The sequence below is a fragment of the Ischnura elegans genome, chromosome 5 (assembly GCF_921293095.1).
Source record: "Ischnura elegans chromosome 5, ioIscEleg1.1, whole genome shotgun sequence".
Lineage (NCBI taxonomy): Eukaryota > Metazoa > Arthropoda > Insecta > Odonata > Coenagrionidae > Ischnura > Ischnura elegans.
The window spans coordinates 90,620,964-90,633,283 of NC_060250.1; the positions used below are offsets into that span (position 1 = coordinate 90,620,964).

General features: G+C 43.3%; 1 protein-coding gene across 1 annotated transcript in view; it reads right to left on the bottom strand.

The window, feature by feature from the left end:
• Positions 1-11,388, bottom strand: part of LOC124159243 — a 438,003-nt gene extending 426,615 nt beyond the window's left edge. Inside the window, exon 1 of the mRNA XM_046534918.1 lies at positions 7,684-11,388. The gene's annotated coding sequence lies outside the window, so the exon portion shown is untranslated. The remainder of the gene's footprint in view (positions 1-7,683) is intronic.
• Positions 11,389-12,320: the final 932 nt, after the last annotated feature.

Genomic DNA, 12,320 nt, shown 5'->3' on the forward strand with positions numbered 1-12,320 from the left:
AGAAATCTAAAGCCGAGTTGCTTGCTAGCTTGCGGTGTCGCTGAATTGCAATTCAACTTTGATTTTTTCGGAAGAATTTTGCGGTCTAAGCGAACCGATCCAATGGTCAACGGCACTTGTGGTGCTTGCCATCTCTATTCGTCCCACAACTGTGTGGAAACAGCTTAAAAATTTTCAACGTAACGTCTGCCAGATTTCATTCGGGAACCACCGATGAAAGTAGAGCGTAATTAAACATTCCAGCAAGCCGATTACCATGAACCTTATGTGCTTATTTATAGACCCACTGTTACACAACTACCACTTTATTTATATTTTTCTCTTCAACTAGGAATCGTTCAGCTTTGTTATTGAACCTTGCCAGCTCTATATTTCAGCGTCATGAAATTACGAAATTTTGCGCATTTTGGTGAGCTAAGAGGGATTTCAATATCGCTATTTTTATTCCGTTATTATGATATTAAGATGGGGAGACAGATGGTGTATAGTGAATACTTGATACTTCAAAATATGGTGCTAAAATTCCTGGTACGTCGGTGTTCACTTGAGTAAGGTGATTTAGAGAAAAATGCGTTATTTATGATGCAGATATTGACGTGATTTCCCTATCATTGGAAAATAGGGACGTGGAGCTATGAGTATGTACGCATCTGCGTGCCCACTTTCGTGAAACTACGTAAGAAGTATCTTGGAAAATACCGACAATAATGATAATGGTTTTTTACTGCTATTAAGTAAGTTTTGATGGCTGTTCAAAACATGCACCTTGGCCTATAGCCCTTTCCGTATCGGGTAAGGGATCGTAATAAGAACGCGGCAACTGGCGATAAATGTAGAAAACCTGCTCTACTTAAATGATAGTTAGTTGTGATTACCAGAGGTAATGATGTTGGTAAGGATTTTCTCCACCAACGAATAAGAATGACACATTTTCTCACTTGCTTTCAATTCCTATCGTGGAGTGCGTCTTATTTTCCATCGCTCTTTCCTTCGCCTGCCTTACTCAGACAACAACCTCCCATATACCAACTACTTAATCTCCGTTTGAAAAGTAAAAAGGCTGAAATTAGGAAGATTATTTTATCTCGTAGTATTCCGTAGCGTTCTTACTTAGATGATCTCCCCATTTTTCGGTTTCTCGCCGCGTTATAATAGATAGGGTTACGACAGTTTCGCCTGGATTCCACCAGGTATCTTCAGGTTGAAGTGCCGATATCTATTTTTCGCCGTGTTTATGTGTTTACGATAACTTCGAACCTCTCGTGGGGAAGACATATAAGGACTATTTGCGGCATAGCCCTGAAGAAATTAGGATTCGTCAAGCGTATGGTGGGAAGATTTTCGGATGGGAAAGTAAAAGAAAGGTGCTATTTCGCACTCGTCCGACCGCACCTTGACTAATATGCAGCGAGCGTATGGGACCTGGTGCAGTAAGACTTAATCCGCGAACTGAATAAAATATAAAGGATGGCTGTGCGGTTTGTTAAAAACTGCTACGGGCGTACAGTCAGCGTAACCCAGATGTTATGCGTTAATGAGGCTGGGGGCCGCTGTAGACTCGAAGGCTGCGCGCTAGGCGTAGATTGCTTGATCAATTGAGAATGGATATCTTTAATGTAGCTGCAAAATTTACGTAAATTCCATGAATATATATTTATACTTTAATTTATATTAGATATTACTTAATTGGTAATAGAGCAAAAATATACAAGGTCGGTCTTTTGCCGTGACGTTGTTTAAAACTGAAGCGGTCATTTGAAAATTTCAGGGTATATTGAGCGCAACGAAATTTGTCAGCATTGACCCGTATATCAAAACTCGAAAATTTTATTTCAATAGTTTTTCAGGTAAAATTAATTAAAAACACACAATCGTCTTTAAGAACATATGGTTTGGTGACGGATATTGGTTGAAATTTTTTAAAATTTTTGTCCTTGTGTAAGTATATAATAGGACCGATTGAATCGGTATTATGCGTCCTTGTGAGACCTCTATCCATACATGCCGGAGTGCAAAGGGCTTTCTAACCTATCAGATTCACCCCCCCTTACTAAACGACTTGGAATCAACTAACATGGCTTGCAAGACAATACGTAAATGGTGTTCCAAGGTAGCGCATGTGGTTATAACCGCACTCAAGTTATAGGGGAGGGGGGAACTAGATCGATAATCCGGCCTAACACACTGCATAGGAACTCACACACGGACACAACTGAAAAAAAAAATTTTTAAACTTTCAACCCTTGTCCATCACCAGACCATGCGTCCTTAAAACCGAAACGGAAGCGCCCACCCCCTAATTAAGAATTGTTATCCCGCTGTCTTCATTTTAAAACTTTTTCGACTCTTGGAAGGCCTGCGTCGGCGTGGAATGGACATACAGGTGGGGAGGTCCGGACCATAAATCCAGACGCCAAATTACGGAGGGGCCGGCCAAGAGGTCTGCGACGGACACAAAAACCCACCTTACCATTCTTTTTCGTCCGCGGTCTTTCCCCCAACGTTACCCCCTTCATCCATTCCCTTCGACATACGCCTACGTGCGTCTTGCCCACGGTATATGTATCAAAAGGTGGCGGGAACCCTTTGGAGAGGTGCGTCCCGATATCTCGTCCAGTTATCTCGGCAGCTTTACGGCCCATCCTTATTTTTCCTCCTCCTCCAAGGATAAGTCGTTGTCGACCGCGGGGTCGGGACAGTGCGGTTCCCAAAGGAAAGGGTCGCGAAGGGAAAGGAGGCGGGGGAGATCTTATTTTACCCCAAGGAGAAAATTTAGATCTCCCTGAGCGAGTAATCAATCCTGTAAAATCGACGAGTTCGTGTCACATGAAGAGGAAACGCTATCTGTTTATAGTGAAAAAAAAACGCAATTTCCAAAAAATGTGTAAAATGCAATAAAAACAAAATGGGTTTTCATCCATCGGAGAATAAAGTGGTGGGTGGCGATTAGGTTTACCAGAATTAATTGAAGAATAGCTTTATTGGTTAGTAAAGGGGTGTTTTTAATATTCTTTTTCATTTTTTATTTTCTAATTTTTTAGTGGTGAATTATCTAATCTATATAAGCAGCGCTGCTAATGAAATTTCTGCCTTTAAATTTAAAGTCAACGCCATCTATTTGGAAATTTTAAAATTATTTTTCCATGTAGAAGTTTGGTTAATTAATTTCATTTTGCTGGATGTACCGTGCGTTTTCTTAACAGGATTCGTACCAAGTTGCAGATTTTCACCTCAAAATTCTGATAAATAATTAATTTTAGGTGATTCATAAACTGTTCCTCCTTACTGGTTTGAACGAACTGTGGTGTCAGTCCACTTCCGCGCCTACAATGTTCCTGCAACGTCTCTGAGAATGTTTTCCGGAAATATGAACTGCATATCACATATTTTCGGTGAGTCCAGGGAAAATACAACCATCAGTTTGGTCGCATAAGTAGTAATTGCTTACGCTTTTCCAAAAAAGATTATTTGTTGGTTCTGCACGATTTATTTTAGCCTCCAAGCAAAATTTAATGTTTAAATCTTGGTTACTCGCGGTAAAAATTGGTTACTCTGGTCTTGGCGATTGAATAGACGCAATAGCTTGTTGAACCTAATTTATTTTAAAATGTACCATTTAAATCCTGATTACTCGCGGTTAAAATTGCTTCTTGTTGCTTAACTAGCCGCAGTAATGATTTAATGGACAATGGTATCTCTTTCGTCGATGCTGGAACTCGGGGAAATGTTACTTCCCACACGATGCACCATGTTTATGACCATATCTCATTCCCTGTCACAGCCTCCGCTTGATATCCGCGTGGAAGGCAGCGACATTGCGACGTGGTGCAACCCATAATTGATTTTAGCCTTGGCGACATGACGCATGCGAATATTCGCAGATGCAGCGACAACCCGCGCTCCTCAAAAATTATAAATTCATCCTCGCCGCGATGTTGGGAGGTTTCTAGTGCGGCGGGAAGAGGTGGTAGTCAATGCTGGAATGTTCATGTCTTTTGCGTGGGATATTCTCAGATATGGAATTAATGGGTTCTCGGGGGGGACCGATCCGAGAGGACTATAAAGAATCTTCGTGACTTTTACGACAGGGTGCTTGGGGAGGGGAGAAGGGGGGGGGGGCATTCGTTCAGATGGTGATTGGTTACGTGTTGCCGATGATCTCTGGGTTCACCGTGTGTGTCCCTCCCAATACGGTGACCGAGAAATTCATAACTCTTCCCGTGTCATACGCACTTTTGAGGTTTTCTCGCCGTTATGTTTCGTCCACTTTGCGACGCTGTTAGCTTAGATGTGTGATCCAACGATACCCTAAACTAGATGAAAGTATAATTCGTTATCTAGGGCTGTCTGGCTTCATGGAATCGACTAAATATGGCGAAATGTAAAAATATTTGTAATTCCACATGGATGTAACACTGTACCACTCGGTTTTCGACGAGGCTCGTCATTAACTGATGGTTCGACGTTATATGTTGATGATCAGGCCCGTGCTCGACTCCTTGTAAGGGCGGTGGACTCCCATGGCCATAGGGCGCCAGAACTATGCAGGGGTAGGGCTACCGGAAGGTCTGGGTGTGTGGAATATGATGAATAAATTTTGAAATTTTGATCCTAACCCTCTTGAGATTCTACTGAATCTTTCAAGATTGAAACATGTCAATTTAAATTATTATTTTGTTTACTCAATGCGTTATTAATTATGCTGTTAAATGAGAAATAATTGAAGTCCAGCTAACTGCTCAATGTTGGTATTCTGACTGTAAAATTTGCCAGTTTCGGAACAGGAGGGCGCCAAAGATTTCCACGCTGGAGGGCGCACCGGGACACGGCCCAGCGCGGGCTTGGTGATGATGACGACCCACCTAGGTCGTGCAATATTAAATCTATGTGGAATTACAAAGTTATTTACATTTCAATAGATAAAAGTAGTTGTTTCAAGGATAGCGTGACGGAATTTTCTGAATTGACGTGTAGCTAAGGGTTAAATCTCTAACTAAAATATAATTTTGCACTAAAAGAGATTCTTTGCTATCATACACTTGGTATTTTCATGCTGTATGGTATGAATAAGGTGACACACACCCACAGGAAAGAGGTGTTGATGATGAGCAGGGTATTTAGAAGATACCGAAAACTATGTAGTGGAGAGGATGTTAGACCAACGGGGACGGAGAAAGAAGGAAGCAAACATGGTTAATTGATGGGATGGAAGGCCTTCCTCTTGTTCTAGGATGAAGAAAGAAATCCCGTCGCTATGGGATGTGGAGGTCGTAATACTTCATTTGACGTTTTGTCACCGTTTTCACCTGACGTAATCGGTAAATTAACTATGATAGTAACATCAAGTGTGTGTAACGCGATCCTCCCTTATTTGTTCGGGTGAGATCAAGTCCTTCACTGCGCTATTTTGCCTAGGATCAGTGATGGTGATCATTGAAATCACATAATTGATCACAATAATCACCACTTATCGAATAATACAAAGACGTTGAGTAAGGTAGTGACCTCAGTACGTTACTTTCTTTGGAATTCATGATTAACGCACCAGTGATGACCACAAATCAATGAATATCACAAACAAAGGCTTCGAGTTTAGACGCGAATGAGGAATACATTTGGAAAATGATCAAAATAACAACTCACAATTTTTAGAAGTTCACCTCGTTGTTAGTCACAATTTACTATTTTTTATCTAGGTCAGAGGACATTTGGTCCAATTTGATTTTGAAATTCTGTGTCTTGAAGAGAAATTATGCATGCTCTATGCATTTTACAGATGTTTTGTGAGTATTACAATGATGAACTTGCAAACATATTAGATGAGACTATTAAGTAAATATTATTATTTTTTAATTGCAGTTTGTCACTATCAGCGCATTTGGTTACGGGTAACCTCGTCAATGCAAATGTAACTGATTACTCAGTTATTATTTAGAAGGTTGGTAAAAACGTTTACCGTATGCCTGAATTTATATTCGCATTGCTTGGTACAGTAGTTAGATCGTACTTACAAGGAAGACAATGTTTGGGCTGAGTTTGTTAGACCACCGTGCGTGGAATTTTGGTCATTTAGGTACTGTTTTGAGGATTTATTTACATCACTGCTCTGCAATGTCGCCCTCGTATTTTATATTAATATTTACGGAGAAAATTAAATGCATATTCAAAATAATATTGTGTGGTACACTGTAAATATTCTCTGCCCAAAAAATTAAATTAATTTAGCAGTTTTCAATGCTAGAAGAGTAGTATTAAGCAAAGTAATACGCCGGAAAGCAGTAGAGAGTACTTACTCCGATAATTAAGCCAGCCTGTGAGTTTGAAGATGACCTTGATGCATTAATTTATATTGGTATGTAATCACTTCGTCCTAGGTTCGAATTCCGGCAGTATATTAACTTTTCTTTATCAATGGAGTTTTTTCCTCTGTCGAACTCTATTTAATATTGATTCAGCTTCTTGGAGTATAGGCCTTGAAGAATTTAAATGCATTTTTTGCCAACGTTTCGGCATATTTTTACACCATCATGAGGGCTATTAAGGAATATGAGTAAAATATTTTTTGTTGCATTAATGGTATAAAAGGTTATAACAATGTTTTCGCCATCAATATTTCTGGAGGCATGAACTAGTTAGCGGCTGTTCAACCATATTCCCTTTAAGCTTTGGAGTTCGAACGACTGGTCGTTCGCATAAAGATATTATAGTGTAAAAAGTCCAATATTTTTAAATGGAAATAGGTAGAGTGTAACGAGAAGGATATATTTTGAAATTATCACTAGGTATAGCTTTTTTTTACCTATCTCAATTGTCGGGCACCTATCTCCTTTAGTAACCAACCGATACAGCTACAGGAGAGAGCATATCCCGAATTATTCATGTCTCGGGAACTTTGTTGTGGGCCATTGTAGCCGGCACTATCCCGTCCAACTGTTCTGGAATGTCGTCTACGCCCTCCTATCCCACGGTGAATAAATTGTGACCAGTGGCAACCTTAGGGCTAGCGACCTTCCTCCCTTCCCCTACTTTCCAGAAAAAAAATCTTTGGTCGCGACCACCTTTGTGCGCATAAAACGAACAACGCTTCCGACTTCTTCGCCTGTATAACAACTCAATCGCCACCGGTGTCCCTTTACCCACACCGAGACGACCCCTTAAACATCCTAGAACCCCTCCTATACCTCCATGCTGTTCCTCCTATCTTTTTTTCTCCCTACCAAGCCACGACAACGCATCTAAATCACGATTTTTTTCCTCTTTCTTCAAAAGGTTAAAAAAAATCCCTAACCCACTCCCCCTCGAATCATTGCAGTCCTTATCAACGCATCCGTGTGACGCAATGAAATACGATAGTCCTGGCCCCCCCTTTCGGGAAGATAGTAAAGTTGGTCGCCTACAATCCCCCCCCAAACCCTTCCACCTGTCTTTTTCCACAGGTACCCCTCCTCCTCCGTTCACGAATTTACCCCTTCCACAGTCAAAGAGATGTTCCCCTGCTCCCCCCCCCCTCTCTCCTATCCTTTCTATACCCCTCCTCCATTCTTCTCCTTCCTCCCCTACCTCCGTTTCCCCCTCCCCTCCCTCTACCCCGCCCCCCTCTTTCCTGAGCCTCTCTCGGGACCCCACACATGCACATTCCGTTATCGTGATGAAGACGTAAAACTCTCCGTTCCGGGACCTTACCTCGTCCATCCCGCTGCCGCCGCCGTGGAGAAAGAGGTGGATGGTGTTGGTCGGCCTCGGAAGATCTCGGGGTGGTCCTTCTCAAGGAGAGTCGGAGCTGCCGCCGCCGCTGCCTCTTCGCGCTCTCCCGCTCCTCTCTTGTTTTTCTCTCTCTCCTCCTCCTCCTCTCTTTCCTTCCTTCCGACGTGTAGAGGTCCACGTAAAACCGCGGTTCGCTCCCGAGTCCAACTTTGCAATACCTCTTAGTATCCTTTCCTAGGGAACCTACAAAGAGTCAAGCTCCTGGTATCCTTTGTTATGAAAACACTTGGTTTCCTAGTCCACCTCCGGCTACGTATCCTATGTTTTGATTTTGTGGGCGTAGCTCCGGTTATCCTGGGCACAACACTGAATTCACTTAAAACGCAGAAGATAATCCTCTAGTGTTTCAACTTCTGTTATCGACGGCAGAGAAAATTCATATGTTCATGCGTCCACCTTTTGCTATTCTCCGCGGGTCAACTACTTTGTTTTGGGTTTAACTTCCGTTATGTGCCACAATTAGTCTAACTTTGCAATACTTCCTGGTATTCTCGAAGGAACCTCTTACAAGTATAGCTCCTGGTATCCTTTGCTTAAAAGACACTTGGTTTCCTAGTCCACCTGGGGCTACCCTATGGTTTGATTTTGTGGGCGTAACTCAAGTTATTCAGGGCTGAACATTGATTTGTATCACGAGTTCACTTAAAATGAAGCGTGAAATCCTCTTGTTTTTCAACTCCTGTTATCGTCGGCAGAGAAAATTCATGTGTTCACGCGTCCACCTTTTGCTATTCTCCGCGGATACACTTTGTTTTGGGTCCAACTCCTATGATGCACCACAGAAGATCGACTTTGTTTTCGAGTCCCTCCTGTAATTCTCCACAGATAACTAACTCCTTGCGATCTCTAGTACACCATCAGCTATTCTCCACGCAAAAACTTGCGAAGCATTTTTTGCAGATTGAGGCCGCCACGCTTAACTTCATCTACCACTGTGAAAAACTAAGAGGAGCTCAGATTCCTCGTCTTGTTTTTTGGGCCAAACTGTAAATGCGGTCGTCCGTGGTCCTCGGATTCACCACACCCGCGGGTCAGGCGACATCAAGCCGGTCCTTTTTTGTCGTAATTTTTTTGTCACCTTTTTTTGCGAGATGAGAATCACTGTGATAATGGGTTGGGGGAAATGGTAGTGCACTTCACATGTCAAGATGGTTTTTCCTCTCACAGGGAAGACTTGCCTCCGGGTACAAATAATGGGTGACAGTCCTTGGACCCTCACTTGCTCGTCAGGGACTTTTGCCGCCGAGGTCCTCTTTCCTTTTATCCTACTGCGTGTGTTGTTCTCTTAAACTCTGTCGAGTAGGGGGGGTATTGTAGGGTTCCCGTCGCAGGGGACTCGTCGCTATGTGACGGGTGGAAGTAGGGACAAGTTGAGAAGCACAATGGCACAAGAGAAAAAAAACCCTCTATGGATCTTTTTTTAACCTTTTTCCTCCGACCCGCTTTATGTATATCCTTATATCCTCCTGCACAACACCGCTACACCTCCCATACACTAGAATGTCCGCATTAACACAACCGCCCTTCGCTTTTGTCCGATGGTTGATCACGTGGCTACCAACCAACACCGTGGACTGTTAACCAACTCTTTGCCCCTCCTCGACGGAGGCTACTGGTGGTACTTCTCCGCGTCCTTCCTTGAGGGGGGTAAGAAGTGGGGTTGGGAGGCAGTGGAGGGGGGTATAAGAGCAGCACAAAAGGGTGGCGGGAGTTGGAAGGAGGTGGAACCGGACGACTCAATTAACTCTTGCGGTCGAAACCTCTTTCATCAAACTCTTTCTCGCCGCCTTTCTCAATGGTATCCCTCACTCCTTCCTCTCGATCGCGTACTGCTACGCGATCCACTGGGAAATAAATGCGCGGTTGGCCGGCGTCACAGGTTTTATTTTCGACACCCGAGAGTGTTAGGACAAGAATAGTAAGATTTTTTTATACCCAGCACTCTGTACTCTTGTCTATCACTATCGGTCTCCCTTTTCCGGCGTGAAGTAATGGTAGTGGTGTCTCTTGTTATCGGGAGGAAATTTTTTGGTAGATTTCCTCTCCTCTTTACATCCCAGTCCAGAATTACAAAGAAAGCCTTCTATTATTCGCACAAAATTCTCCTTCCTACCATCATAAATAGGACGTTTCTGATAACGGAGCCGATGTGGTCAGAAGTGGTTGGTTAGGGAGTTGGAAATGGGTTTGTCCTGGTGGTCGTGTGAACAAAATCGCTTTTTCAGTGTGTACCCAATCAGAACTTCTATAATGCTACCCGGAAGATGTGCTTATTTCTTCGACGTCCTCCAATGAATTTCGCTCCACCTGTCCCACTGGTGAGATAGGCTGTGTAAACAAACTTATCTCTTCAACATTACGTCCTGTATTGATCGTTGGTGATCGATTTTTTACTGCTGTGCGAGGGCGTGGATGTAGCACAGTAAACAAGGTAAAAATGAATGTTTTCTTGCGCGAGATCCTTCGCAGTCTCTCTTGCTTGCGTTTTTATTCAGGTTGGGGAACATACAAACAACTTGTTTACCACAGGGGGAAGCACAATTTGGACGATATAATGTGTCGTTCGATAGTGTCGCGCAGAAATTATACATTTAAACGAGAAATCAAATGAGACATTGACAGCACTTTACCTCACGTGTTTTCACTGATATTATTCTTTCACTCAAGTTTTCCCCACTCTTTCACTGTGCGAGCTGAAATATCTCGATGAAATAGAAGTGTTTAATCCCAATGGAATGCTTTCGTGAATTCTGTAACGCAGCACTTAGCGCCTTTACCCCGTGGTGTTCTTGGCTCCGTACACTCTTCTTTCGACACCGAAAGAAATCACTGCGGCGAAAACAAAACCCTTCCACCTAAAAAGTTGGCGAAGTTCCCCGAGCTCCGAACTCTTGGTGGATTCCGGATTGAAAAAAAAATGTGTTGTTTTGGGTGGGAAGAGGGTGCACTGACACAATGAAACCGATTCAAAACAAAACACACTCGAGAAATACTCTCTCGTTATCACTGCCAGATGTTTTCCCCTCTCGCGATCCGGGGGCACCGTTCGCGGAAAGTAAACACAGGGCGAAAAACGCCGGGGATCTGCGAAACTTTGCCAATTTTCCTCGCTGTTTCTATTCTATGCGAAACTCCTGAACTGTTCTATCCATCGAAGTCACTCCGAAAATATCACTTGGTGTATGTGTGTGTGTGTAGATTGTTATTCCTCACGAGTACACAGAAAGTCTTTGGCAAAGATGAAGAAACCTCGGTCCTTTATCGAAGATCACTCTTGGCGTAATTTAGTCTCGAATAAGTTATCCTTGTCACAAGTAATCCTGCGAATCTCCTTGAAGGTTTTTTTTACTACAGGATATAATCCGAAAATATCACTTGAGGGGTGCGCGTAGGTTATTGTCCTGCACAGGCAAAACCTTCATCGCACACTGGCGGATCTGATTCAAAGACCGTTTTTGACGTTTCCGCGGCCGCCTACCAGTCCATCTCCGGGGTTGTCATCGTTGCACGCGCGCGGGTCCAGTGGCGAATCCCGCCGCCTTCTCGAGGGCCGAGGTCGGCGGTCTCTCGCTCGTCTCTCCGGTCGGTCTCCGGCGCACGTCCACTCTCCGCAATTTCCTCTGAGGGAATCACCAGTCTGGCCGGCGAGAACCCCAGGCCAAGGCGGAGGAACACCCACCACCACCACCACCGGGACCTTCCCCTCCGGAGCGCCCGAAACCGCCCCTACCTGCCTCTACCCCTCCCCAATACCTTTCTCTTCCCTCCCTCCCGTCTCCGTTCATCCCTCTATCCTCTTTACCTTTCATTCTTTCATTAGAGGATTCTCAAGCCCGACGATAGAATTGTTGTCGCTCCGCGCGCATTAAAATCAGTTTTCAAAATCGACACTTGCGGCTCTACCGGTCAGCTATATCCATTTTTCACGAAGTTATACACGGCATTAATACATGACTGAGTCAATAAATCGTGTAAACCACCCATTAAACGCATATGAGAGTCGATTTTCAATTAAAAAAAGACGACTTCCACCACTGTTAATGGCGAAAGTCACAGTGAACGAGATACAGATGCCTAGTGGCGCCGTCGAATAAAATGCGCGTAAAATGACAACATGTATAATGCTTAAATACCATCTACATAATACCCTGCGAGCAACCTCTTGGGTGTTTGGTAGGGGGTGATCAATCACCAGCATGCAGCATGCATTGGACTCCCACATGCACACCACACAGTACAAAACACGTCACGCATACTACCAAATTATACTACCATATGCTGTAAGAAATAATTATAAAATTAAGAAACATGCATTAAGTTTTACATAGGTTATTAGGCTACACTACATGTCATCTAATCTATTTATGAGTTTTATCGCTGCCGTTATAATCTCTTATTGATCGTGGAAAAAAAGACATTCTGAATCTGTCTGTTCTACAGTCTACCATGTTCCTTATTATGTTCTGCGGTGCAGAAACGTGGACTCATAGGAAGGAGGACGAGAAAAAGACTCGAGGCATTATAGATGTGGGTGTGGCGAAGAATGGAGAAGGTGG